Raw genomic sequence first — 25,774 nt, 5'->3', positions numbered from 1 at the left:
TAACTCACATGTAATTTCCCTAATGATGTGCCAGCAGTACTGAGATACTCATCTTCTTGCTGGAAGCACTTGGACAGCATGTCAATGTCTGTTATGTTACCATGTCATATCACATTTTATGTGACACAGCCCTTAGGAAGGTTCATGAGGCCCATGTTACTGGTCATTAGAGGGTATCTGGAGTGGTTATATTTGTTATCACTTCTGAAGTAGAAAAAATAGTTTTAGATTTGAAAAAAAAAATAAGGAAAACATACAGTTGTCCAGGATGGTTAGTGTACAACACCAAGGACAAAGAATATACCTGCAATCCCTCGTGACAGACTAACAGAAGAATCCCAGCAACCTAACACAACTATACTCTGGAAAGGTGATTATCAGGCTTCTGGATGGGGAAGCTACTACCTCAAAAAATGACCCCCTGAAGAACCTGCAGGGCTGGGGGATAGCAGCAGGCTAGAGGTTGCCCCAGACCCCCAGTTTCCACCCAACAAACACTCACTTCCAGATCCCTCCCTCCCAGCAGGAGTTGCTGGATGGGGGAGCCTGCCCTGGCCCCTGGGAGGATCTGCCACCAGACCACAGCCACTTTTGCCGCCACAGGTGTCCTCAGTAAACCCCAGTCCCCACACCACCTTCCAGCTTCCTGTTCTGGGGCCTCCTGTCCTAACTTCTACACCTCCTACCTGCTTTGAATGCTGCACCCCTTCCCCAGCCTTGAGCTCCCACCAACTCTGTTCAAAACCACCCAACCCTTCTCCTCCTCACCCCTACGCCCTCACTCTAGTCTCATCTTTTCCCATTTTTGAATACTACTAAAAAATGTACATTGCTGATTTATTTTCAAAAAATTACTTCAGTTAAAGAGACAACCAACCCCAGCTACATCTGCTAATAGATAGTAATAGTTTGTTCTGCTACAGCACCCGTCATACAAGGGCTTCAAAGCCTATTATATGTAGTAATTAGCCTTCATGACAACTTTGGTAAAAGTAAATATTATTACACCTTTTAAAAGATGGGCAAACTGAGGCACGTTAAGATGTGTCCCAGGCTGCACAATGCCTCAGACAGAGTCCAGAATGGAACACAGAAGACTTCCAAATCCTAGCTCTGTCCATTAGATAACACTTCATAAACCTCATGTATAAAGACTGATTTTTGGGCTGCCCTACCTTTGAAACACCTATTACGAGCCAAGCCAGGAGCAGCACAAGCTTCCAGCCACAAACAGGTTCCAATATGGCAGATGCTAACAAAAACTGGATATAGCAGAAATGAGAGCCCTGACGGACCTTGTTGCTGGAAAGACAGCAATGGATACCCTATGTGCTCTTTTTGAGAGCTTCTGCTCCAGAACTTCCACCACTAAAAGGAAAATATGCTTTTCAACAATTTTTTTTAAAATCAGACAGTTTTCTTCAATGAATGTATAAAATGATTTTCGCCACATCCTTCCACATCTCCTCTTTTCCTATGGATCAGAACAACAGGAACCAGATGCTAAGCCAGAAAGGACATTGTTTCACCTGCAACATCTGGCTCTTTGGCAGCCCATATGGGAAGCTTCAAAGTTGCATCTCTGCCTCTCACATGGTTAGGCTGCTGGTTGGCTGCTTTATCTTCTTGGATGTAATTTTCCTTTGATTCACCTATAATTCCGAGGAACTGATGCATTTGTATCCATTTTGAATAAGGTTTATACAAATGCTTCATTTGATCTCTAGGCAGATCCTTTTATTTCTTCTTATATGTTCTCTGCTTTAATTTAAGCTCTGCCTTTACTGCTGCGCCAATTCAGTATGGATGATACTTGCATGGACACTGCTGTCTTTTTTAAACTCTTACCTGAAATTAACTATTTGGGCTCTTTGCCATATAAAATAATGAATAAATGTAACGAATAACATGTTCCTGGGTATTTTCCTCTGATACAAGGCATTTCTTAGAGGAAAGGCAGCTGTCCCCTATAATTTCCACTGAACCTCAGTCCTTCTATTTGGATTTTTTTCACTCCCTTTATTTCTTCTTAGTATTTTATCAAGTAAATAAAACATTAAAATAATATAGATATGAACCAGAAAGGACAAGGAAATTGTGAGTTAAGAATGGAACCTTAAGTCTGTCTAGATGTTAGTACCACAGCACAGTGAGAAAACATGCAGCCAACATCCCCCTTGACTATCTAGTTTGTTGCACTCCATGCAGCATACATGACTATCTGCCTCATGCCATTTATCCGTGTGGGGACTGGGGGGATCAGCCACTCATGCCCCCCAGCGACAGATCACCAGGGATTGGAACTGGAGGAGCAAAGAGAGACAAAGTGTTAAAGGACTAGCAAACATGAAAGAATTGGATTTGTTTAGCCTGGATAAGAAAAGACTCAGAGGGGACATGAGAATAACGTTCAAGTACCAAAGAGGTTGTTACAAGGAGGAGGGAGAAAATTATTCTCCTTAACCTTTGATGACAGGACATGAAGCAATGAGCTTAAACTACAGCAAAGAAGATTTACGTTGGACATTAGGAAAAACTTCCTAACTATCAGAGTGATTAAGCACTGGAATAAATTGCCTAGGAAAGTTGTGGAATCATTTTTAAGAGCAGGTTAGACAAACCTGTCAGCAATGATCTAGAAGGTGCATTGTCCTGCCAGGAGTGCAGAGGACTGGACTCCATGACCTCCTGAGGTTTGTTCCAGTTATGTTACTCTGTAATTATTCTATGATAAAGGAACCTTTCTGAGACAGAGGAAGGGGGTCTCATCGCCAGTCCAACAACTCCTCTGCTGTTGACAATGGGACTTTCAGGGCAGGAGCACATCAAGCTGGAGTGGATAGAAACAATCCCACAGCTGGGACTCACTTTCTAGACAATGGCATGACATCTGCTCACTGGAAAAAGGACTCCAGTTATTAGGAACAGATATGAATTAGCAGTGGGGCAATTAAATTATCAGAATTATAGATATTTGGGTTTGTTATGTCTCAGCAAACTGCCTGGTGAACTGCCTACCTGTTGCAAATATAGCAGATCTCATGAAACATCTGGACAGTCTTAAGCAGGGTGATCAGACAAAAAGTGAAAAATTAGAACCAGGGATGAGGTATGTGGGTGGAGGAGGGAGTAACAGATGCCTATATAAGACAAAGCCCCAAATATTGGGATTGTCCTTATAAAATTTGGACATTTGGGTCACCCTAGACTTAAGTGCACTTCTGGGGAGGAGCTGGTGGTTATATTACGTGTAGGTACCAGTCGTGTTGGTGGTAGACTAGATGCCAGGTCTTGCCAAGGCTTTAGGCTTCAGTTCACCTCTGACAAATTCATTGCTGGAAAGCACAGTTTTATCTGTGTGTCAGTATGGTCAAGGTGGGTACGGGACATACAACAATGTTTTTAGACTTTATGAAGTGTTTGTAAGTTGCTGCATACACCTACAGTATATATGTCACTTGCTAAAGGTGACAAATCAATTTTTGTTTTGTAACTGGAAAAACTGTTGGCTCTGCAAAATTGAACCCAGTCAGGAGGGATCCAAAAGGCCTATCAAAACTAAACAGGTCATTGTGGAGCTTCACAATACAAAGACTTTGTTAGTTGCCCCCATACACTTGAATTCTGAAAGAAGAAAATCAAAATAGTGGACAAAAACATTTTTCATCTTTTGCTGTTTGGACTCTCCCAGGACCAGAGGTATAAAAACAGAAGCTGAGTCCTCAGGGTCAAATTAGTTTTCCCTGAAACATCTGTCATCTTTTGAAACCAGAGACACTAAATCATGTGTGTGCACACATATATGTCTGCCTGCTTTAATTTTATAACTACTGTCTCATTTTTCAGTCAATAAATCCTTAGATAATTTGCTAAACACTTGATAACAAGAATTGTCTCTGATGTGAACTCTAAAACAAAATATGACCTAGGATAAGTGACTGGTCTCTTGGAACTGGGAGCAACCTGAAAATTTTGTGATCTTCAGTGCATAGCAATCATCTGTCACTAAGCCCAGTGTGCTTTGGTGGCAAGATAGACTGGAATATCCAAGGGGATTGTTTGTGACTCTGTGCTAAGACTGGTAAGTTGCTGTAGGAGTTTGTACTTCTTACTGTGTTGGTGCAATCTGATTATGGACCATACAACCAGTTCAGGGCCTCTGCTCTACGTCTAGACAATCTATCCTGAGGCTGGGACTCCCTGTCATGAACTACTCCTGACACAATGACTCCTGTACTATAGGAAATGGGAGGAGAGAGATCTTGGAGGCCAAGTGTAGGTGGTAGGTGAGAAATTGAAATCCAGGAGCTCCATGGCAGCATTCTCTGAAATACTTCCTGTTTCATGCACAGGACCAGGAAGACAGGCAGAACTGCAAGATCCCAATGCATGAATGACACTGCGATATAGGAACAGGATAGTTAGGAACTGGGCAAACCTTTGAAGATGGAGTAGTCAACACAGGAAAGACAGGCTCCCATATTGACCAAAATGAAAGCATACTGCTGGCTCATAAAATTAAAAAGAATATAGGGCTATGTCTACGCAGCAGTGTTATTTCAAAATAAGCTATTCCAGAAGAGATTTTACAAAATAGATTATTTCAAAATAACACTGCTACACACAAAAATGCATTTCAAAATAGCTAAGCGCTATTTTGAAATAGAGTGTTCAGACACAACGGAGCCTATTTTGAAATACAGCCATTGAATGCACTATGGCTTATTTCAAAATTGCCCCCATTCCCCGTTTTCACAACCACTTTTTCACAATATCTATTTTGAAATAGTCACTATTTCCCATACAATGAGGTTTACCAATTTTGAAATTATTTCGAAATAGCAGTTGCATAGTGTAGTCACTCACCAAATTATTTCAAAATAGCGGCCATTATTTCAAAATAACTTTGCTGTGTACACATACCCTAGATGATTTTTCTTTAAATTAAAGGCTGGGGGAATGCCAACAGGTAAAGAGGAACACAGTTTGGGCAGAGACATGCTTTAGGGATGAATTTACTACAAGGGGAACTATACCCCTTAGTACAGAGGATAGGAAAGAATTTGGAAAAGTACAGAAAGAACAAGCAAATGTAAAAGAGTCTCATTTAAACATAACACATGAAGGCAAGGAGCTAAATATTGACAGCATGTACTAGTGCTAGCATACAAATGGTGGAAGTCTAAATACTAGGATGGGTAAACTGGAGTGATTGGCATTAAATGAGGATATTGATATTATAAGTGTAACCATTCTGCTGAAGGAGTCGGCAGCAACCAGGGCCGGGTTCAACATCTAGGGGTTCCTTTTCATCCATCTCACACAGAACCAGCTCAAGCCCCCTCCCAGTAGGCTGGGAAATTCACACACCCTGGGTGCCTCAGAGAGGCAATGCTTCCCCAGTCACAGAGTCTGAGTGTAGAAAAGAAACTTTCAATGAAAGAGGCAGAAAAGTCAATTGGCACAAGCTTGGGAAAATACCACACCCAAAGGTCATAACCAACCTTCAAGTAACTGTCCCAGCACAAATGGATTGAGCAGTGTCCGTGGCCTCTCAGGCTCACCAGTCCAATACTGTAAATAGCAAATCCACACATCCAAACTTTCCTCATACCCCCACTTCAAATGCCCCATTTACAACTCAACCCAGTCTGTGCAGGCCCTGACACATCACCCTGATGCATTCCCTCATTGGACCTGAGGCAATGCCACTTTTATGCTGGTCCGGCATTCCGCTTGCTCCCTGCCAGTTACCCCACTGGCCGGCTGCCAGTTGAACCTCCTTTCTGTCCGCTGCTCCTGTGACCAGCCAGCCACCAGTCACATCTGCTGGCCATCTGCTGCTGCTCCTACTGGCTGGCCACCGGTCACCAGCTCTCAGTGATTTCAGCTCAGGGCCTAGCTACAGCATCTCAATATCCACCAAGCTAGATTCTCATAGAATAGCTATAGACCCAGATGGACTATAGACAGATGGGTCTATAGCTATTCTGTGAGACATACTAGGCAATGCTGGTTGAGGAGTTGCATCATATGTTAAAAAAATAGTTACATGAGATAAGAAAATGAATCAAACTATACTACAGAATCCTTATTTATAGAAATTCCATGGTCAAACAATAAAAATTCAGCAGAGTAACAACATACCAACACCTGAACAGAATAGTGACAATTGTCAAATGTTAGGGAAGGTGAGAGATGCTGCAAAACTAATAAACAATAATTCTGGGTTATTTCACCTATTCTCAGACTGAATGGATATATGTCACCTTAGGACGGGATGTAGAGATAAAATTCATAGACATTAATGACTGCATCTTGGATCAGCTAGTCTTGGAACCTGGAAGGGTAGGGGAGGCAATTATTGATTTAGTCCTAAATGGCACACAGGACTGGTCCCAGAGATGAATATAGCTGAACCTCTCAGTAATCAGCCATGGGATAAGAGGGAGAGTCTTCTCATGGATCAGTAACTGGCGGAAAGATAGGGCGCAACGGATAGAAATAATTGGTCGGTTTTCACAATATAGGGAGGTAAACAGACTGAGCCTCAAAGGATTCATGCTGGGACTGTGCTGCTCAACATAGTCAGTAATGATCTGGAAAAAGAAGTGAACAGTGAACTGAAAAAGTTTGCAGGTCGTACAAAATTACCTTAGATAGTTAAGGGCAAAGCAGGATACAAGGAGTTACAGAGGAAATCTCATAACAGTCGGTGACTGGACCACACCATAGATGAAATTCAGCATTTAAAAAGTGCAAAGTAGTGCACATTGAAAAAAAGCATTTCAAATAGGCATCCACAATGAACAGCTCTAAATCAGCTACCGATACTCAAAAAAGAAACCTTAGAGTCACAATGGATAATTCTCTAATGTTATGTCCGGAACTTTTAGGAAAGGAGTAGAAAAAATCATCATGTCACTATATTTATCCATAGTGTTCCCACACTTGAATAGTGTGTCCAGTTCTGGTTGTTAAAACAGGACTAGTGGAAGTAAAAAAACTTCAGAGAAGGGCAACAAGATGATTGGGGTAACAGGAGAAACTTCCATAACAGGAGAAACCAAAAACATTAAGGCTGCTCATCTTAGCGTATGACTGATAAGGCAAAATTGAATAGAGAAGTGTTATTTGCCCTTTCCCACCCAATGAAAGTAATAGGCAGCAGGTTTAATACAATGAGAGGAAGTGCTTTTTCACACAATCCACAACTTGTGGGACTCTGGCATGGGATGTTGGCATGGCCAAAAGTATAACTGGACTAATAAAAGAACTAGGTAAGTTCATGGAGGATAGGTCCATTGATAGCTATTGTCCAAAATGCAGTCTTACATGACTTTTCAATTAACAAACAAGAGAAATGAAAAATAGAGGGGGCTACTTTAAGGTGGGTGCATAAGTGGTTGGATAACCATTTCCAGTGAGTAGTTATCAATAGTTCACAGTAATGTTTGAAGGACTAGTAGTAGTAGTAGTAGTAGTAGTAGGCATCCTTCAGTCTGCATAGACTATGGATCGCGCCCTTTAAAGTTTCAATTGAGGACTTCATTTACAGTGTCTATTGTGACTATGAAGACCCACACGAGAGTGACAGTCCTTGCTGCATCTCTTGCAGTTGTGGTGGGTGTCTGGCAAGTCCTTATTGTGCTTTTTGTGCGCTCGCTTCTCCTCTGCTAGCTGTCTGATCTTCATCTCGCCCTTCTGAAGGCCCTTGTGTAACCCCTGCCTCCATCTGCTGCGGTCATCTGCTAGTTCTTCCCAGTTGTCCAGCTCAATGTCTACCTCTCTGAGGTCTCTCTTGCAGACATCTTTGTAGCGCAACTGGGGGCGTCTGGGAAGTCTTTTGCCAGAGGCTAGCTCACCATACAGGATGTCTTTTGGAATCCTTCCATCATTCATCCTGTGGATGTGGCCAAGCCAGCGGAGCTGACGCTGCCTGAGGAGGGTGTGCATGGTTGGGATTCCAGCTTGCTCGAGGACAGCGGTGTTGGTCACTCTGTCCTTCCATGATATTCCAAGGATGCGCCTGAGGCAGCGCTAATGGAAGATGTTCAGCCTCTTTTCCTGGCAGGCATACAGGGTCCAAGTCTCGCTGCCATAAAGGAGGGTGCTGAGGATGCAGGCTCTGTAGACTTGCATTTTGGTGTGAGTGTACAGCTTGTTGTTATTCCACACTCTCTTGCTGAGTCTGGACAGAGTTGTGGCCGCTTTTCCGATCCTCCTATTTAGCTCAGTGTCCAATGACAGGGTGTCAGTGATGGTGGACCCGAGGTAAATTAACTTGTGGACGACCTCTAACGTATAGTTGTCAATGCTGATTGATGGGGATTCAGCAACATCCTGACCGAGTACGTTTGTCTTCTTTAGGCTGATGGTAAGCCCAAAGTCCTTGCACGCTTTGGAGAACTGATCCAGCAGTTTTTGAAGCTGGTCTTCTGTGTGAGACACTACAGCAGCATCGTCTGCGAACAGCATGTCTCTGATGAGGACTTCCCGCACCTTAGACTTAGCTTTCAGCCTTGCAAGGTTAAACAGTTTCCCATCAGATCTTGTGTGCAGCAAGATGCCCTCTGTTGAAGATCCAAAGGCATGCTTCAGGAGGAGTGCGAAGAAGATCCCGAACAACGTCGGAGCAAGCACGCATCCTTGTTTGACGCCACTCCTGATTCTGAAAGCATCTGATAATGCACCGTCATATTGGATGGTTCCTCTCATGTCTTTGTGGAACGATTGGATCATCTTGAGTAACTGTAGAGGACAGCCTATCTTGTGGAGCAGTTTGAACAGACCATCCCTGCTGACCAAGTCAAAGGCCTTGGTCAGGTCGATGAAGGCTATGTAGAGTGGCTTTCTCTGCTCCCTGCACTTCTCCTGCAGCTGCCTTAGAGAGAAGACCATGTCAACAGTAGACCTCTCTGCGCAGAATCCGCACTGCGATTCGGGGTACACCCTCTCAGCAATCTTCTGGAGTCTGCCAAGAATGATGCGAGCGAACAGTTTACCAGTGACGCTTAGGAGGGAGATTCCATGGTAGTTGTTGCAGTCGCTTCTGTCTCCTTTGTTCTTACACAACGTTACAATGTTAGCGTCACGCTTATCCTGTGGAACCTCACCCTCTTTCCAGCACAGGCACAGTAGCTCATGTAGGGGTTCCAGGAGTGTGTCCGCGGCACATTTGATTACCTCTGGTGGTATACCATCCTGACCAGGAGCCTTTCCTGCTGCAATGCTGTCGATGGCTCTCTTCAGTTCATCCACAGTCGGTTCTTGATCCAGTTCGTCCATTACTGGTAGGAGCTCGACGGCATCGAGGGCTGCGTCAACCACAACATTCTCAAATGAGTACAGCTCGGAGTAGTGCTCAACCCAGCGCTCCATCTGTTTGGTTTTGTCAGCAATGACGTCACCAGATTTGGATTTCAGAGGTGCCATCTTGTTCTGGGTGGGTCCTAATGCCTTCCTCATACCTTCGTACATTCCTCTGAGATTACCAAAGTCGGCACAGGTCTGGATGTTGCTGCATATCTGGAGCCAGTGCTTGTTGGCACAGTGCCTAGCTGTCTGCTGTACTGTTCTTCTGGCCGCTCTAAGTGCTTCCTGGGTACTCTGGCTCGGTGAGCATTTGTACACCAGGAGTGCAGCGCGCTTCTTTTCAATGACCGGAATCATCTCATCGGAGTTAGCTTCAAACCAGTCGTTCGTGTTTCTAGCTCTTCTTCCAAACACCGACAAGGCCGTGTTGTAAACTGTATCCCTCAGATGTTGCCATTTGGATGTCGCATCGGCACCCCCAGGACCGCTGCGCAGATTTTCCTGGAGGGTCTCTCTGAACTTTTCAGCTTTCTCTGAATTTGCCATCTTTCTGGCACAGTAATGTTTGAAGGACTAAAGAGTGGGATTCCACAGGGACCAGTTCTGGGTCCGATTCTGTTCAATATCTTCCTTACTGACTTAGATAATGGCAGAGCAAGCACACTTGTAAGGTTTGCAGACAATACCAAGCTGGGTGGGGTTGCAAGCAGTGTTCCCTGTAAGCTGTGAGCTTGTGTGACCACTTCGGAGAGAGTCAGTGCCAGCCAGCTTATTAGCAGAGTAACCACTTCTAGGCTTTTTGTTTCTACTGGTGGGGCACAATTACACATGCCTCAATGCACATAACAATTTTATTCTCACCTGGATGGAAAAGATTAGAGGGAGCATTGGTTGCAAGTACTTTGGAGGATAAATTGTAATCCAAAAAGATCTAGACACACTGGAGGAAAGGTCTGTGGTAAATAAGATGAAATTTATTTAATAAGGACAAATGCGAAGTACTCCACATAGGATGAAATAATGGATTACATACACACAAAATGGAAAATGACTGCCTCAGAAGGAAAACTGAAAAGTTGGAGACTACTGGAGCTTTTCATCAACTGTCGGCGAAAGCGATAGAAGCATCTTATGAACAGTCATTGCTCATCGCTAAAGCCCAAGAAAACACACATAATTGGAGAAACTCTTGTGAAACCTTGCTTGTTGAAAGCAGCTGACACTGCGTGGTGTTGAAAGCAGGGAAAAACCGTCAGAAATTTCACGTTCCTACAATTCCATGAAATGTCGTATCAATGACCTGGGAAAAGATCTTAAACTTCAAGCTGTGGAGGCAGTGTTGGCTTCATTTTTTGCAATTCAGTGCGGTGATACCACTGATGTAGCACAATTCTGTCAGTTGCTTGTCTACATTCGATTCATTAACAATGGAACTGTGAAAGAAGAACTGTTCTTTTCAAAGGAATTGATGACCACATCAAAGATGTCTGATGTTATGAAAATGATTTCCGACTCTTTTGAAGAAAATAGACTTTCATGGCGAAAACTGGTTGGTGTATGCACAGACAGTGCTCCAGCAATGCCTGGCTTTCACTCTGGATTTGTGACAATGGTGAAAGATAAAAATCCAGTGTAACCAGAATTCACTGCATCATACACAGACAAGCGTTGGCTACTAAAATCCTTCCAGATGACCGATGCTGAATTTGGCCATCAAAGTGCTCAATTTTGTGAAGAACAGTGCTTTAAATACAAGACCTCTTGCTGTTCTTTGCACCGATTTGGGAGCAGATCATAAAACTCTTTTGTTGCACAGGGAGGTACAATGGTTTTCCAAAGGTAATATGCTTTCAAGATTATTGGAACTGAAAGATGAAGTGAAAATATTCCTGAAACAGCAGAAAAAAGAAGAGTTCTATCATGCATTTACAGGCCAAATGTTTCAATTTTTCACTGGACTATCTCATGGACATTTTTGAATCTTTGAACAATCTCAGTTTGAAGCTGCACAGAAACAATGCTGCAAACATTATAGTGCACCATGATGCCATCAATGCATTTATGGAAAAATATCCAGCTTTGGAAACATTGAACACAAACTCAGATGCCTAACTATTCAACTTTTCCAACATTTTCATCACTCACTGAAAATGAAGGTTTCCAAGAAACTTGTAAAGAGAATGTGAAGAACAAAATTGTGTTTCATCTGGATTGCCTTGCTGACAAATTCATTTGCTATTTTCCAGACAACTTTTCTGGCAACCCCATTCATAAATTAGTACACAGTCCATTCAACACTGATGTCACTTCATTGCTAGAAGTATGGCAAGAACAAGCACTCGAAATAAAATTCGATTCAAGTGTGAAAGATAATTTCAAAAACTCAAGCTTGGAGGAATTTTGGATAAAATGTTTCCCAATATATCCAAAAGATGGAGAAGAAGTGCTAAATATTATTCTTCTGTTCTTGTCAACATACTTCTGTGAAAAAAGCTTTACAAGTATAGTCACATTAAAAACAAAACAGAGAAATCAACTGGATGTCAAAAACGATTTGCATTGTGCACATTCATCTTTCAACCGTAGGATTTCCCAACTTGTGGAGAAAATGCAGTAGCATCCTTCACATTAAATGAATTTAGTTTCCATTACTTCTGATGTTAAATTACATTTTTATTAAATCTGAGGCCAAGAAAAACTATTTGTGCTTATTTTTAATTTTAAGTAAAATTTTTATACCCAGTTATTGTGTTTATTTTAAATTATAAATTACAAATTGAATTTTTTGTTAAAAGTGGGGTTGGATGATGCCAAAGAAGAGATGGGTGGGGCGTGAGGGCTTCTCAAAAATCAAAAAGGGAGCATGATGCCAAAAAGTTTGGGAGCCACTGGTCTAGAAAATATGACCTATTAGGATAGATTAAAAGAATTGGGTTTTTTCAGCGTGGAATAGAGAAGTGGAGAAGGGACATAAAAGTTTTCAACTACCTACAACGTTGTTACAAGGAGGAGGGAGAAAAATTATTTTCCTTAACCTCTGAGGATAGGACAAGAAGAAATGGGCTTAACCTGAAGCAAAGGAGCTTTAGGTTGAACATTAGGGAAAACTTCCTAACTGTCCAGGAGGTAAACCACTAAAAAAAAATGCCAGGGGAGGTTGTGGAATCTCCATCGCTGGATATATTTAAGAGCAGATTAGACAAACAGCTGTCAAGGATGGTCTAGACCATGGGTGTCCAACCTTTTGGCTTGCCTGGGCCGCATTGAGTGAAGAGGAATTGTCTTGGGCCGCATATAAAATATACAATATAGTTAATGTATATAAATCACATAAAAATGTTAAAAGTTTATGATCTTGTGGGGCCACATTACTAGCTGTCTAGGGCCGCATGCGGCCTGCGGGCCGCAGGTTGGACACGCCTGGTCTAGACGGTGTTTGTTCCTACAGTGAGGGCAGGGGACTGGACTTACTGACATCTCAAAGTTCCTTCCAGTTCTATGATGCTAAGATCCTGAACTTCTGATTGCCAGAAGCAGACAACAAGGTTAGGTCACTCCACAATCATCCTTTTCTTTGCACTCCCAGAGAAACTCGGGTTTGGGCCACTGTTGAAGACACCTTACTGGACAAGATGGACTGTATGCCAGCTCTTCAGCAATTACATTCTCACAAACTCTCAAACAGCCATAGGCCACATAATGTAGTTAGAGACCGACGATAAATAATGTCTTCCTGTGGAGACTTTTTCAATAGTATGCAGACATTCTCGTGGGGTCTTGACTGGGGCCTCTGGGAGCTAGTGTTATACACTTAATAAATAATTAATACTAATTAATATTTATTAGCGAACATTCTGGATTTTAACTCTCAAGAAACTGCACTGCACCCAGAAAACAACTAAGTTTGATAAATGTCTAAGGCAGCACTTTTTTTGCGGTGGTACATGCCAGTACTGTGTACTGGCACCTCCTCACCAGGTTCTGGGGCTGCCAGCTCCAGCGCCCCAGCTGACTCCCAGCCGCAGGGGTGCTGGAGCCGCCACCGATTCCACAGCAGCGTGGGGTCAGGAGCCAGAGCCTCTGCCAATCACAGCAGCATGAGGCTGGGAGCCAGAGGCGCCCCCACCGCCCTGCCCCCGCCAGCCCTGAAGCCAGAGCCCCCGTGCCCTGAGGCAGAGTGGGGCTAGGAGCTGAGCTCCCGCTTGCCCCACAGTAGCAGGGGCTGGAAGCTACAGCCTCCACCACCCCTTGAGCAGCCCCAGCCGTGGGAACCCAGAGAAAAATGGGGGAGGCAAGGAGCCATAGCAGACCCTCTTTTGTTTTACAAAAAGAAAAGCACTGTTCTAGAATATTTCAAACGTATTTCAACAGTTATTCAAAAATATTTCAAATGATATCGTCTGCACCCAGAGTCCTCTGCTGGAATTCTGGCTGAGATCGCTTGAATGAATTCACGTCATGTGCTCTTAGGAAACTCATCCAGGAGTGGCAACTCTGCCACCCTTTCAAGGTATGCACCTGCCTCCAGCTCTTCTCCTTTCAGCTAGCAGCAGCTAAGGAGGGCACTAGAGCGAATTGTCATCTTACTCTCCACTGGTATTCTGACTGGGATTTGTAAAGGGGAGCATGGTGGGGAAAACTCCTTGTATCCTCTTCCCCTGCAGTTCCTCAAAGCCTGGCTCACACAGTGCACTAAGGATCTAATTAATTAGTCCCCATACAAGGTAAACACTCTGTAGTGTCTGTTCTAAAGATGTGTAAACTGAGGCATGGAGAAGCTGTGTCGTGCATTAACAATCATTTGCAGTCAATGGAACATTAGGAGCTAGCTGGGATAGCAATACAGCAGGCTGCAGCTGAGATTAGACACGTCCCCCTCTCCACCATGGTGATAGTAAGAGACTTGGCTGAAGAGCTAACAGCAAAAATAAGAGAGAACAAGAGTGGAAGCAGGTAGCAAGAGACTAAATGGTCACATGGCAGCAGATCTGGGACAAGACTCTAAGTCTCCTGAGGCTCTAACTGGTGCTTAACCGCTGTCTGTCAAGAACACCCTGGAATGTTCAGCAGAAGTATAATCTATGTGCTCATTCTTTAGGGTTAAACATTGACAGCCAGACAACCAACTCGTATAATGCCAGCCCGATACCACCTGCAAAGCCTAAGAAATTAAGGCCCCAGAGTTGGTCTTTTAGCATAGAAACACTGATGCAAACCTAGAGCAGCCCTAAGTGAGGTAAATGATGCCTTTTCACTGATAGGCTTCATTATACTCCAGTCACGGATTGTTTACGCAGTAAGCAGGATGTCTACATTGTCTGCTTGACTCAAAGAGAAAACAGAAAGAACCAAATGGGATTTGAGAGCAATAGCTTCCAGGGCAATCCTCATATCTCTCCTTTCTTATCATCGAAGAGCTCACCAAGTTATTCAGCACCTTGAGCCTCTTGGAATGACAGTAAAGAACGACATATTTTCACCCTCTTGACCCAACCTCTTGCATTTTCAAGCACAAGACATGGGATGTCTCTGGCTGGTAAAACCTCACAAAGCCAATTAAATTCCTCATCATTTGTTGGTAATGCTGAAAGCAGGCCTAGTAGTCAATAAACAAATGTCAGTCATATCTATATGAACAGTGTGAGTGTGGCAGAACAGGAAACGCAATTTAGGGCCAGATGTACGGTGGCATAGTATAGTAAATGGAGCAAATCTGATCTATACCAGCTGCGAGTTTGGCCCATTGATCTTATCTGGGAAGTAGATAAGGGAGGATTAAACTCAACCCTGGTACAAACAAGTGTCACTCTGCTACAAGTCAATGGACTTGTACCCATTTGCACACAGGCTACATTTGGTTCACATTATGGATTATCATAAACCAGCTTCTCAGCTGGTGTCAGACAACATTACTGCAGTGACTTCAAGGATCTGGCCCACGTATCTGTCGCGTTACATTCTATCTTCCATTTCATTACATTTCTTCCCAAATAAAATTAAATACAGAAATTTATTTAATAAGGAAGATGTGTCTCTCCATTCCCACCGCTAGAGTGATGTGGGACAATGCAGGGTCCCCAACACACCGTATTAAGCTATAGGCCATGGGGCTCCTCCCCCATTGAGAGAAATAATTGGCTGAGGGTCACATAAAAAAACAAAATTTTCCTCTGGTGGACACTTACAGCTTCAGGGGATGAGCAAACAACCAGAGAAAACAGGCTTAGCACATGGATCTTCTTCATGGAGGATGAGAGGAACAGAATCCAATGGCCAGGGCTCAAAGATCACTTCTCCACATGCACCACTGCAGCCCACACAGCAAAGGGCTGATAGGAGAGAGGAGCACTGTGTGAAAGGCATGTGAGGCTATGCAGGACGTTTCTGGTCCCCAGAGCCAGGGCAGGGGAGAAGTGGATGAAACAGTTCCAGTAGAACAAGGCTCAGGTTAACAGAGTTCCATTAAAGGGCCCAATTTTTTTGTTTTGTTTCACTTGTGGTTTTTTAGCTCTCACTCCTTTCCTCCCTCCTGGGGCTCCAGCCTTTTCCTGAACTGTTCCCTACGCCTGGCCTCAGTGAAGCCCATCTGGTCTCCAGCTCTTAAGCAGACTGAATTTGCCAGAAGGAAAAAAATGGACACTCACCTTTTACTAATGTCCCAACTCAAACACTGCCATTTTGATGCTTTGTCTTTTCCACACTCCTCCTTCTTCATCACTATCAAAGGGTTTCTCTCTAGAGCACCTTGTCAGACCTTCTTCTTCTATTTCCTAGAGCACCTCAGAAGTCAACAGCTGCTCCCTTTTCTTCAACAGTTGCCATCCCTGGTGTACTTGTGAAAACAACAGTGCTGTATTTATGAAGGAAGAGAATACTATTCTTTTATTAACCACTAATTGCATTTATTTTGTCTCCAGTACTCTTTACTTAGACAAGGTGCAGGGAATAAGTGTCTTAACAACAATTATCTTTGTCCAACTTGTTTAGACCATTTTTTTCCTTTTAGCAAATTCAGTCCACTTAGTAGCTGGAGATCAGAAAGGCTTCACTGACCTGTGACATGTCTCCCATATACCCAGGAGTAATACTTGGTGTTAACCTTCAATAAATAGATGGATTATATTACAAATAATAAAGGGTCTAAATATAGGCGCATTCTATGAATTAAACATTGACTAACTTTGCATGATGCTAATTTATTCTGGCATATCTTGATCATTGTGATGTAGCTGTGTCCTTCTCAATGTTCTTTTAATTGTCCAGTAGTTGTCCTATATAATCCAGCTGCTGGCTACGGTAAAATATATAGCAATCATGTCAACACCTTTAAGAGACATATATGTCCATATTAGACACAGACAAGGCTACCACTTCCAATCAAACTATGGCAAAATTCAGGCAATTGAAGTGATATAAACATCTGTCATTCCAGAATAATTGGATGTATACAGTAGATTCTGTTCGCTAAAAGCTCTGCTTGAGCTCTTAAGTGGTAAAACTGGAAAAAATTAGGTAAACTGCTATATTATTATGAACAATAAATGCATCTATTAATTTATTATTTGCCTAACAGTAGAGCCAAGAAATGCCAGCCAAGATCAAGGTTCCTTCAGTGCTAGGCACTATGCAAACACATAGTAACCATGTCCTCGGCTCCAAAGAGCCTGCAGTCTAAATAGAGAAGAGAGAGAAAATGGGAAGGTGACTTGACCAAAGTGACATAGCAGGTCATTGGCAGAGCTGGGAAGAGTGGCCATGCCTCCTGGATCCTGTTCCACTGAACAATTCGCTAGACCCTACTGCCTTTCTCTTTGTGCATTGCGATAGGTCCCCCGTATTGCCCCATGCAAACATAAGGCCAAGCACTTGAAACTCAAGTCACATGGAGTTCTCAGAGATCAGCCACTCTGGAGATTTTACGTTTTCTGCACCAAAGCTCAGAAAATCAACATATGACAGAAGAGAAGCGCTGGGGAGAGAGAGAACACAGGCATGGTTTCTAACAAGAAGGGCTGGTTGAATAAATACATTATTTAAAAAGCGAGAGAAGGTGCTGAAGGGGTGAGGAGAAGGAACCTGTTCCAGGTGGGGTGAGCATATTCCAAGGCACAAAGCTTAGGAGTGAGAGCATGGTGACGATTGCACAGGGCAGGAATAGACACAGCCAGTTAGTTCACTACAGAGACAAGAGGCAGAGTTTGTAGAGTTTACGCTTTTGTAAACTTCTGAGGTGCTCCACCACCAAAGTGATGAGTACAGTATAAAACCTGGACAGGGAGAGATGGTGATATTTACAACAGGACCAATATGTATATGCCCTATGACTTTGTACTCACAGGTTTATTTTGAAAGCATCCATTTATTTGGTACTTTGTGAACTCAGCACTCTGCTAACCAGAAATGAAGTTGGACTTGACAGAGCAGAAAGGGAGGGAGAGAGGTGGCCCATCTTTCTCTCTCCAATTCCACATCTTGACTAAATTTGTTCTTTTCAAAGCCACAAAACGAACCCAAGAAAATCTGTTTCTTTTACTCTATTGCTTGTTCTCTTCAAATTTGCGTTCTCAACATTGTGCCCTCAACAAGCCCATTGGATAATCAAAAATTGACAGTTCAACCACAGGGTATTCAGCCTCAGCCTCTGGTTCCTTCCAAGCAATCTGAGGGAGGCAGAATGTGGGGAATAGTCACAGAGAGGTTGTTGTGTTCGTCTGTGTTCTAACAAAACAAAGCAGTTGTGTAACACTTTAAAGACTAACAAAATAATTCATTAGGTGATGACCTTTCATGAAGCAGACCCACTTCGTCTCCAGATATGAAGAAGTGGGCCTGCCCCACAACAGCTCATTACCTAATACATTTTTTTTTGTTATTCTTTAAGGTGCTATATGGCTGCTGGTTTGTTTTGTTGGAATGAGAGAAAGTAACAAAAACAAACAAAAATATATTTACCATGGGAAATGCGGCCAATTCACAGTAGATCACAAAATATACTAGACCAGAATGAGGAATGGAATGAGGTAATTGCTTCATATCTTTCTGTGTCGGTCCATTTCAATCTATTGACCAAATTTTGCTCATCTTCCTCATTCACAGACATTAACGAAAGAATCACCTGAATTGAGTAAAGAGGTAAGTAGGTTTTGCTCGCTTGAGAGTTATGTCTTTAGCTCTAACCATTTGTCTTCACATTTCTCCCACATTTTGGATGTTCTAGACATTTGAATATTTTTTTCACTTTATCTCAGCAGGTCAGGAGACTTGCCCAGTCTTGGCTAATGGAAATAGGCCCTTTCCAAGCAACCAAAAGGAGACACTTCAATGAAGCACAGCTGTGTGACCAGTTCACTAAATAAGCAAATGCATTTTCTGAACACAGAGAAGAGTATCCCATTACTTTCTGCCAAGCAAAGCTAATTAAGGAAGCCACTTCCACCCATTTACCCCCGTATTCACTAACGCAGTGCATGAAAAGCCATATATAGAAAAAGAGAGATCTACGATGTACGAAATAATAAATACCAGAAATTGTATGTCTAATTCATAGAGCAAATTACCAGAGATTACTTGTACAAGTAGCTGCAGTGTCCTTAAAAATATTCTTTAACTGAGGAAAAGTTTTCTGACCTTTGGAGAAAATACTTGCTTCTAGCTATGACTAAAAAGAGATTTCCTTCTTTCTCTGTTGTGTTAAGAATCTTTTCTTCTTATAAAGAAGGCACCACAGTGGTTTATAACTGTCATAAAAGCCTGCAATCCTTTTGAGGTTAAGCTACTCAGCTATTCAACTTTTACTACAGAAACTTTGAAATTCAAAAAGAAAAAATAATGTAAGTTTTTGAAGGACATGTGTTGCTGTAGGTGATCCTGTTAATTAAAAGTGATTGCCTGCTAGGAAATCATACTTTAAAAAGTTTCATGAATTTATTAGAACCCTGAAGGTATCTTTGTATGCACAGGGCTTTACATGCCATTTATGCAATTTTGTTTCAGATCCGTTTAAAGCTTCCCTGACACTCCCAGAGCAGAGAACAGCACTGCTAGCATTTGTATGTTTTTTCCTAATTGAATTATGTGAAAATACATACTAATGAAGCTTTACCAATGATGTTTGCTGAGGACAGTTTAAGTCCCATTTTCTTCCATATTAGGAATATATTTCTGCTGTGGATTTACCTTTTTGGAAAAGCGGTTTCTTATAGCCTTTTGTGTAAAAACTGGCACATGATATAGTATTATACCTTAATATATGCATGGCTTTCTTGTAGCAAGAGGTAAAGAGAGGCAGATAAAAAGTAGTCTGTGATATGAGTTAAAAATACATTAGTCTACTCATAGTAGGCAAACATAATTAAAATGCAAAACTAATGAATACTTTTTATTACATTTTGTTTCAATTACTAGATGTACAGATTGTTTTTTTAAATTTGTCATTACTTAATTATCCCTTTCTGAACACATCCATTTGGGAATATCCTCATATAGATTTTTCCCCTCTAATGCTTTGCTACCAACTCACTCTAGTATTTGAGGAATAAATGAGAGAGATAGACCAGTTGTTTATTTACTTATTTACGTGAATAATGAGAAATATCAAAGCAGAATCTATTTGTTCCTCAGGTGTGCCTGGACTAAAACCCCCACACATCCACTATCCACTATGTCACCATCTCATAAGAGCAATCAGCTAATTGCCTAATAGGGATTTAGATCATGCGTTGGTGGCTCACATTAGAAAGTTGTCTGTTTCTTTCTTATCTCTCATGTCATATTGTGCTTTATGGTAATGTTGCATGGGACATAAATTAGCCAGATGTGTAGGCAGCTTTGTTCTTCGGTTCTATATCAAATACTGGGAAGCTAAAAGAAAAAAAAGTCTTCTCTCTCTCTTTCTCTCTCTCTCTCTCTCTCTCACACACACACCAGCAAAGAAGAACAGAGATCTAGAAAAGTAGAGTGAAATCGGTAGAAGTTCATTATACATTCTGATGAACGTGTATGGTTGGGGTTCTGGGTGTGCTTTGGAATATGTTGGGTATTTCAGAGAAATGCATGTATTCCAGTCCCAATATGGGAGTTATCTGTGTCAGTAACCATTAGGGACCACACTGTGACCTCAGCTACATTTGCATAAATCTGGAATAGCTTCATTCACTTCAGTGGCGTTGCTCTGGATTTAAATCATTTTAACTGAGTTACCAGTTTAGCCATACAGAATACACATGCTTTGAGGAAAAAAATATTAATGTTAAGAGTGGGGAAATTGCCATTTGGCATATTTTAGTCATATTTTAGAGTTATTTTTAAATAAAGTACTACTTTGATTTCATAAAGACCATGCATGGTTGTTTCAAACTTGGCTTCCTATAGTGCCCATTGAAGCCAATGACAGTACCTTCAAAATCAAGCTTTATATTTAGGTGTGTTTATACAGATTGCAGAGTATAAGTTTGTGAATTTTGACCATATTTTCCATTTTTATCTCAGACCTAGTAATTTATCTGCTATCACCAGTAGTCACATCACTGGCAGTCTGCCTTTTGTGACTAAGTGATGAAACCATTTTTACATAGCAAATCACAGTGTTTACATTTTTGGAGGGGAATATAAAGGACAGAGATGGAAGATTTTAAATCTTTGCAAACTTCCATTAATGCTGCTACTAGTGTTCTAGACTAGGGTCTGCAATCTGCAGCTCTTTCAGCACTTCTTTGTGGCTCCCTTTGCTATACTTGCAAAATAAAATAAAACAAAACCTCCTGATTATTTTTGATAAATGGTGAAGGTCTAAAAGCCCAAAAATGAACAACTCCTACCTAAATAGCAAATGATACGTGGTCTCGGAACATTGAATAACTCCCGCTTAGCATCCTCCAGAGAGAGAGAAGGTTTGGGAGTGAAAGTCAGGAAGACAGTCGTACAAACACACATGTAAAGTGTGACGAAATAGAATATGTAAAAAGTTTATGAACGCCCTGTAGTAAATGTGTATCACATTACAAATCATTTTGCATGCACTCTTCTTAAAATAGGGGACACTAAAAGTATGGTTTATGTTCTTTATTAAGGACCATCTCATATTCACATGTATTGCGGCTCTTGAATTATTGAGTTTTAACCAAACTGAAAAAAATGGCTTTTCTTGCTATTTTGGTTGCCGACCCCTGTTCTAGATCATAACATGTTTGTGTATTAGATAAATGTGTCCACCCATCTGAATGACTCAGTGAATAGTTAATGTATAATGTGCATTCAATGGGCACATTTATTAATGTGCATCTGCCAATCCTGGTGTAAACAATCTCTTCTACAGAGATTCTTTTCTGTCAAGAATTATACATTTTCAGGATTCAAAACCAAACACAGTTCTCCCCACCCATAGCCCCACCTCAGCAGTATAAACCAAATAAAAAGCCATTCTTGGTATCTGAGCTAATTTCATCATTAATCATTCACCTCACTGTGATACTGAGGTGTCTCATGAGTCTTACATCAGAGAAGCTTGCAGAATATGAGGAGGATTTTGTACAGCCATGCAGACCATAAACATAATATCAAAGAAAGCTATCTCAGCATTATGTAGCAACAGTGTAATAATTAACATATGTAGCATTTAGAGTTACATTCAGGTAGTAGCTGACAGAATATTAAGCATATTTTCCTTTTATTTTTGCTCTTCATTTAGTTTTTCTTCACCTTGCATCTAGATCTTTGGACTCCCCAGTACTTGTAATTAAGTAGCAAGGGGCCCGGCCAGCTCAACTACAAGTTCTGTGACATCACTTCATGCTGAAATACTCCCAAGCTGTTTTGCTCTGGAGAAAAAAAAAAGACATCCTGGTTTTGTTACCAAATGCCAAACCCCTAGTTGAGATGCAGACAATGTTTCCAGGCTCCCATTATACAGTTTCAGCCCTTAGGTCTGAGGACTATTGATAAGGGGCACAAAATAAAACTGGGAAAGCAAGAGAGACTGAATAATAGATGGCTGGATTTTTGTTATTGTTATATTTTCAAGTAACTGAAACCATTTGGTGTGGGGGGGAAAGAAATGACTTTGCGTTTCAGCATTGGCCTTGATTATATTATCATTGCTCATATGCAGAAAGAAAATTAAACATTGGAGATCATCGTGATAAAATGAAAATAAATAAATCACAGCTTCTACATTAAAGTGGTATTACCACCTCTCCATTCCCATGCAAACGTGGCAGCAGTATGCATATGTCTGTATAGCTTATCCTCGTGAATCAAAATTTACCAAATGTATATTGAGAGTAACTTTGTGCCCTCCACTATTTTTATATTATATAGAGTACAGCTTCTCTGTCATTCGCATGCCTTCTCTCTATTTTGATTAGTTGATCGGAATTTTTATGTACAACCCCATTTTTGATCAAAAACAACCTTTTGAGTAAAATGAAAATTTGCACAGAAATGTTGGTCAGATAGAAACTTTGGAACTGCAAATTGATTTTTTGACATTTCTTAGCTTACTGTATAAGCTGGTTTTGATTATTTGACATAACTAATGCTACCATATGTTAAATATTTTAACTGAAAAGTGGGGTTTTGTTTAAAAACCATCACATGATTTTTTTTTAAAAAATATTCCTGAAAAAGATAATTGAAATTGTTTGACCAAAGCTAATTTTAAGGCCTTATCAAAACACTGATTTAACATTTTGAGTCAAAGTGAAACCTACACCAAAAGCCCTCTTTAAAATGCAACCCAAAGACTTCAAGAGAGTGTTTCAAAGTAGCCCCAGCATTTCCAGGATATTTTTTCTTGTTCGGAAACTAAAAACATGTGGCAATTAATATTATCTGTAGTTCTTTGTATCCCAAACCTATTTTTAAATTATACATTTAGGAATCCCTTTATCCGCCAATGAAATGCAGAAACCTCTGGGGTAGAAAGCAGATGCTGTTTAACAGAACGCACTACACAAAAATGCTACACTGCAGTTCAGGCCAGTGTAGTTGAAGATGGCAAGATTATGTATGGATGGAATATAATTACCCAAAAGGGAATCTTAAATATTCTTCATCTGATTTGTTCATTCATCCCACAGTTTTTCAGTCTGTTTGCTTAGATTTAAGCATAACAACGTAATTTAAAAGAAACAGAATAAAAAGACAGAAAACACTGGAATGAACAAAAAATTATTGCACAGCCAAGGTCTAAAAATGCCCCTTTAAGCTAGAACTACAGCATTTGTACCACCTCCTGGCGTAGGGGAATCTCTCCTGGGATGTCTCAGGGTGTGCCCAGGATGTAAGCAATCCACTTCATCACAAGACAATGGAGCAGATTGTTCCATGCTGTGTACCTAGTCCACTCCAGGGATAAGTCTGAGGCCTCTCCTGCCCAGCATTTCCTGTCTTCAGGCAGTCTGGGCTCCCAAAGGAATGAAGATTCAGCTCCCAGACACTCAAACAGAGAGTGGCCAACTCAAAATTGGGGAGGGGAAGAGGTTGCTGAAGAGGTCCTATCACACAGAGCGCTCTGCTGTGGTGGTGTTAGTCTCTTCCTCCCACACAGAAGGCTGCAGAGTTAGTAGCCAGTAAAATACATGGAGCGTTGATCTTCCCTAAAGGCTTTCTTCACCCATAGTTCAAAACAGAAAAGTGAGTTTTGGATCAAGCAAAAAGAAAACAGACAGAGTTCTTTTCAGCCTGCAGTCCTGATATTATAACCTCCCCAGGCTCTGGGGGACCAGGTAACAATAGGATTTGATATGCAGCAGGAGTTTATTTGAGGGATGTTGACAAGCCTAGCTTCTTGGCTGCCACCACCAGCTGTACAGCCTCTGGCTGGATTGGGGCAGGGGTTTAATTAACTCCTGGTTTCCCACGCTTATGTGGGGTTTTTGTTCCTCATCACAATTGAAAAAGTGACAGAAAGTGGGATGTAACAGCCAGCGGCATATAACGATCAGTGAAAACGGTTCCTCTAAAACATACATGTCTCCGTATGGGACAAGAACAAGGAAAATGCTGAAAGGTCTATAACAGTAAACTATTAGGGGAATTAGTACTGTATCAAAATGGTTCGTGAGCCTAGAAATTGGATTTCTGTGTGGATTCTCATCATGGTACAAGTAACAGCAAGCACAGGTAGCTCCTGCCAGGGCAGACCTTTCTATGTGTTACTCACACGGGCTGTCACTTGAGCAGTGATCAACCAAGGCAAGAATACCATTACAAATTATTCTCTGACGGAAACAATGAGTCGACTTTTCCTCTCTCTGTGCCATTATTCCACCTACAAGGATTTTACTGAACTTTAATCATTTCTGAACAAGCAGTTTTAGAGAATACATGGGAGAGGCGACAGCAGAATACAGACCAGAAGATTGCCTATCATGACGTCAGGCGTCACAGAGGTTAGAATCAGGGCTGGTCCTAACCAATCGGTGGCCCCAGGTTGGGGGAAGAAGGGGATCACAGGCAAGTGTGCCCTCCCCGCTGCTGTACCTTCCCACCAGGCTCTGCTGCACCCCTGACTGCCCATGGTGCACCCAAGCCACCAGGTGAGTCAGCTGTGGCCCTGCCCCTCCCCCGTCCCTGTGAGGCAAGCTCCCACTGGCTCTGGCCCCACACGGGCCAGTCCATTTCGGCAGCCCCAGGCAACCACCCAGCTCACCTGCTCCTAGGACTGGCTCTGGTTAGAATCTACAACTTTTCTCCCCTTCAGAAGTGGGTAATTTGTAAGTCTAACTGCAAAGACCTTAGAGAAGTGCACAGTCATAACAGGGTGGGTTAAAGCTTCGGTGGGAACCTTAGCAGTACATTCCTTAACCATTATAGTGCTAGGGAAACTGCAGTTTGGCTAAAGTTGTGTTTCGACATTTAATTTACGTTGTCGTATGCAGACAATAGCACACAAAAAATAGCCTTACATTTTTTGTTAAGGAGCCCCCGCTTGATACAGAATGTCCCCCATTGTGCCTCAGGATATCATGTGTTTTGCTACCATTTTCAAGATCTGATTTTCAGGGATGCTGAACATCCATAACTTTAGCTGAAATCAGAGAGCGGGGGACTCAATACTTCTGAAAAATAGGCCCATATTGGATTAACTACAGTACCTTGTTTTTCCTATTTTAAAGCCACTTTGAATATATATATTTTAGTGGTGTTTTAAGGCAGAGTGAATTAAACTGAATACATGCATGTTCATCCTTCTAGCATAGTCTTTTGGACTTGATCCTGCAACGTTTCTTTGTTTAAGCAAGCGTTTCAGATCTGGCTCCCCAGTACTTTCTCTGAGGAAAGATTGTCTCATGTCCTTTTCCTGGTGTTATGCCTCAGTGTATTCTTTCTGGGAAAGGCAATCATCATGATTCAAATGTACATAAACAAAAGATGCCTTCCTGACTCCTGAGAACACTAAAAGCTTCCTCTGCATAAGTCACATGATTGTGTTATCTTTTGGCTTGGCTTGGTGAATCGC

The 25,774-nt window shown here is 41.7% G+C and overlaps 1 long non-coding RNA gene across 1 annotated transcript in view; it reads left to right on the top strand.

Moving 5' to 3' along the window:
- Window positions 1-19,367, top strand: part of LOC142010304 (uncharacterized) — a 42,973-nt gene extending 23,606 nt beyond the window's left edge. The window contains exons 3-4 of the long non-coding RNA XR_012644763.1: window positions 18,412-18,447; window positions 18,564-19,367. This is a non-coding gene — a long non-coding RNA (uncharacterized LOC142010304). The remainder of the gene's footprint in view (window positions 1-18,411; window positions 18,448-18,563) is intronic.
- Window positions 19,368-25,774: the final 6,407 nt, after the last annotated feature.

This window comes from Carettochelys insculpta, chromosome 3 (genome assembly GCF_033958435.1).
Source record: "Carettochelys insculpta isolate YL-2023 chromosome 3, ASM3395843v1, whole genome shotgun sequence".
NCBI classification, from domain to species: domain Eukaryota; kingdom Metazoa; phylum Chordata; order Testudines; family Carettochelyidae; genus Carettochelys; species Carettochelys insculpta.
This window is presented reverse-complemented; position numbering and strand designations above follow the sequence as displayed.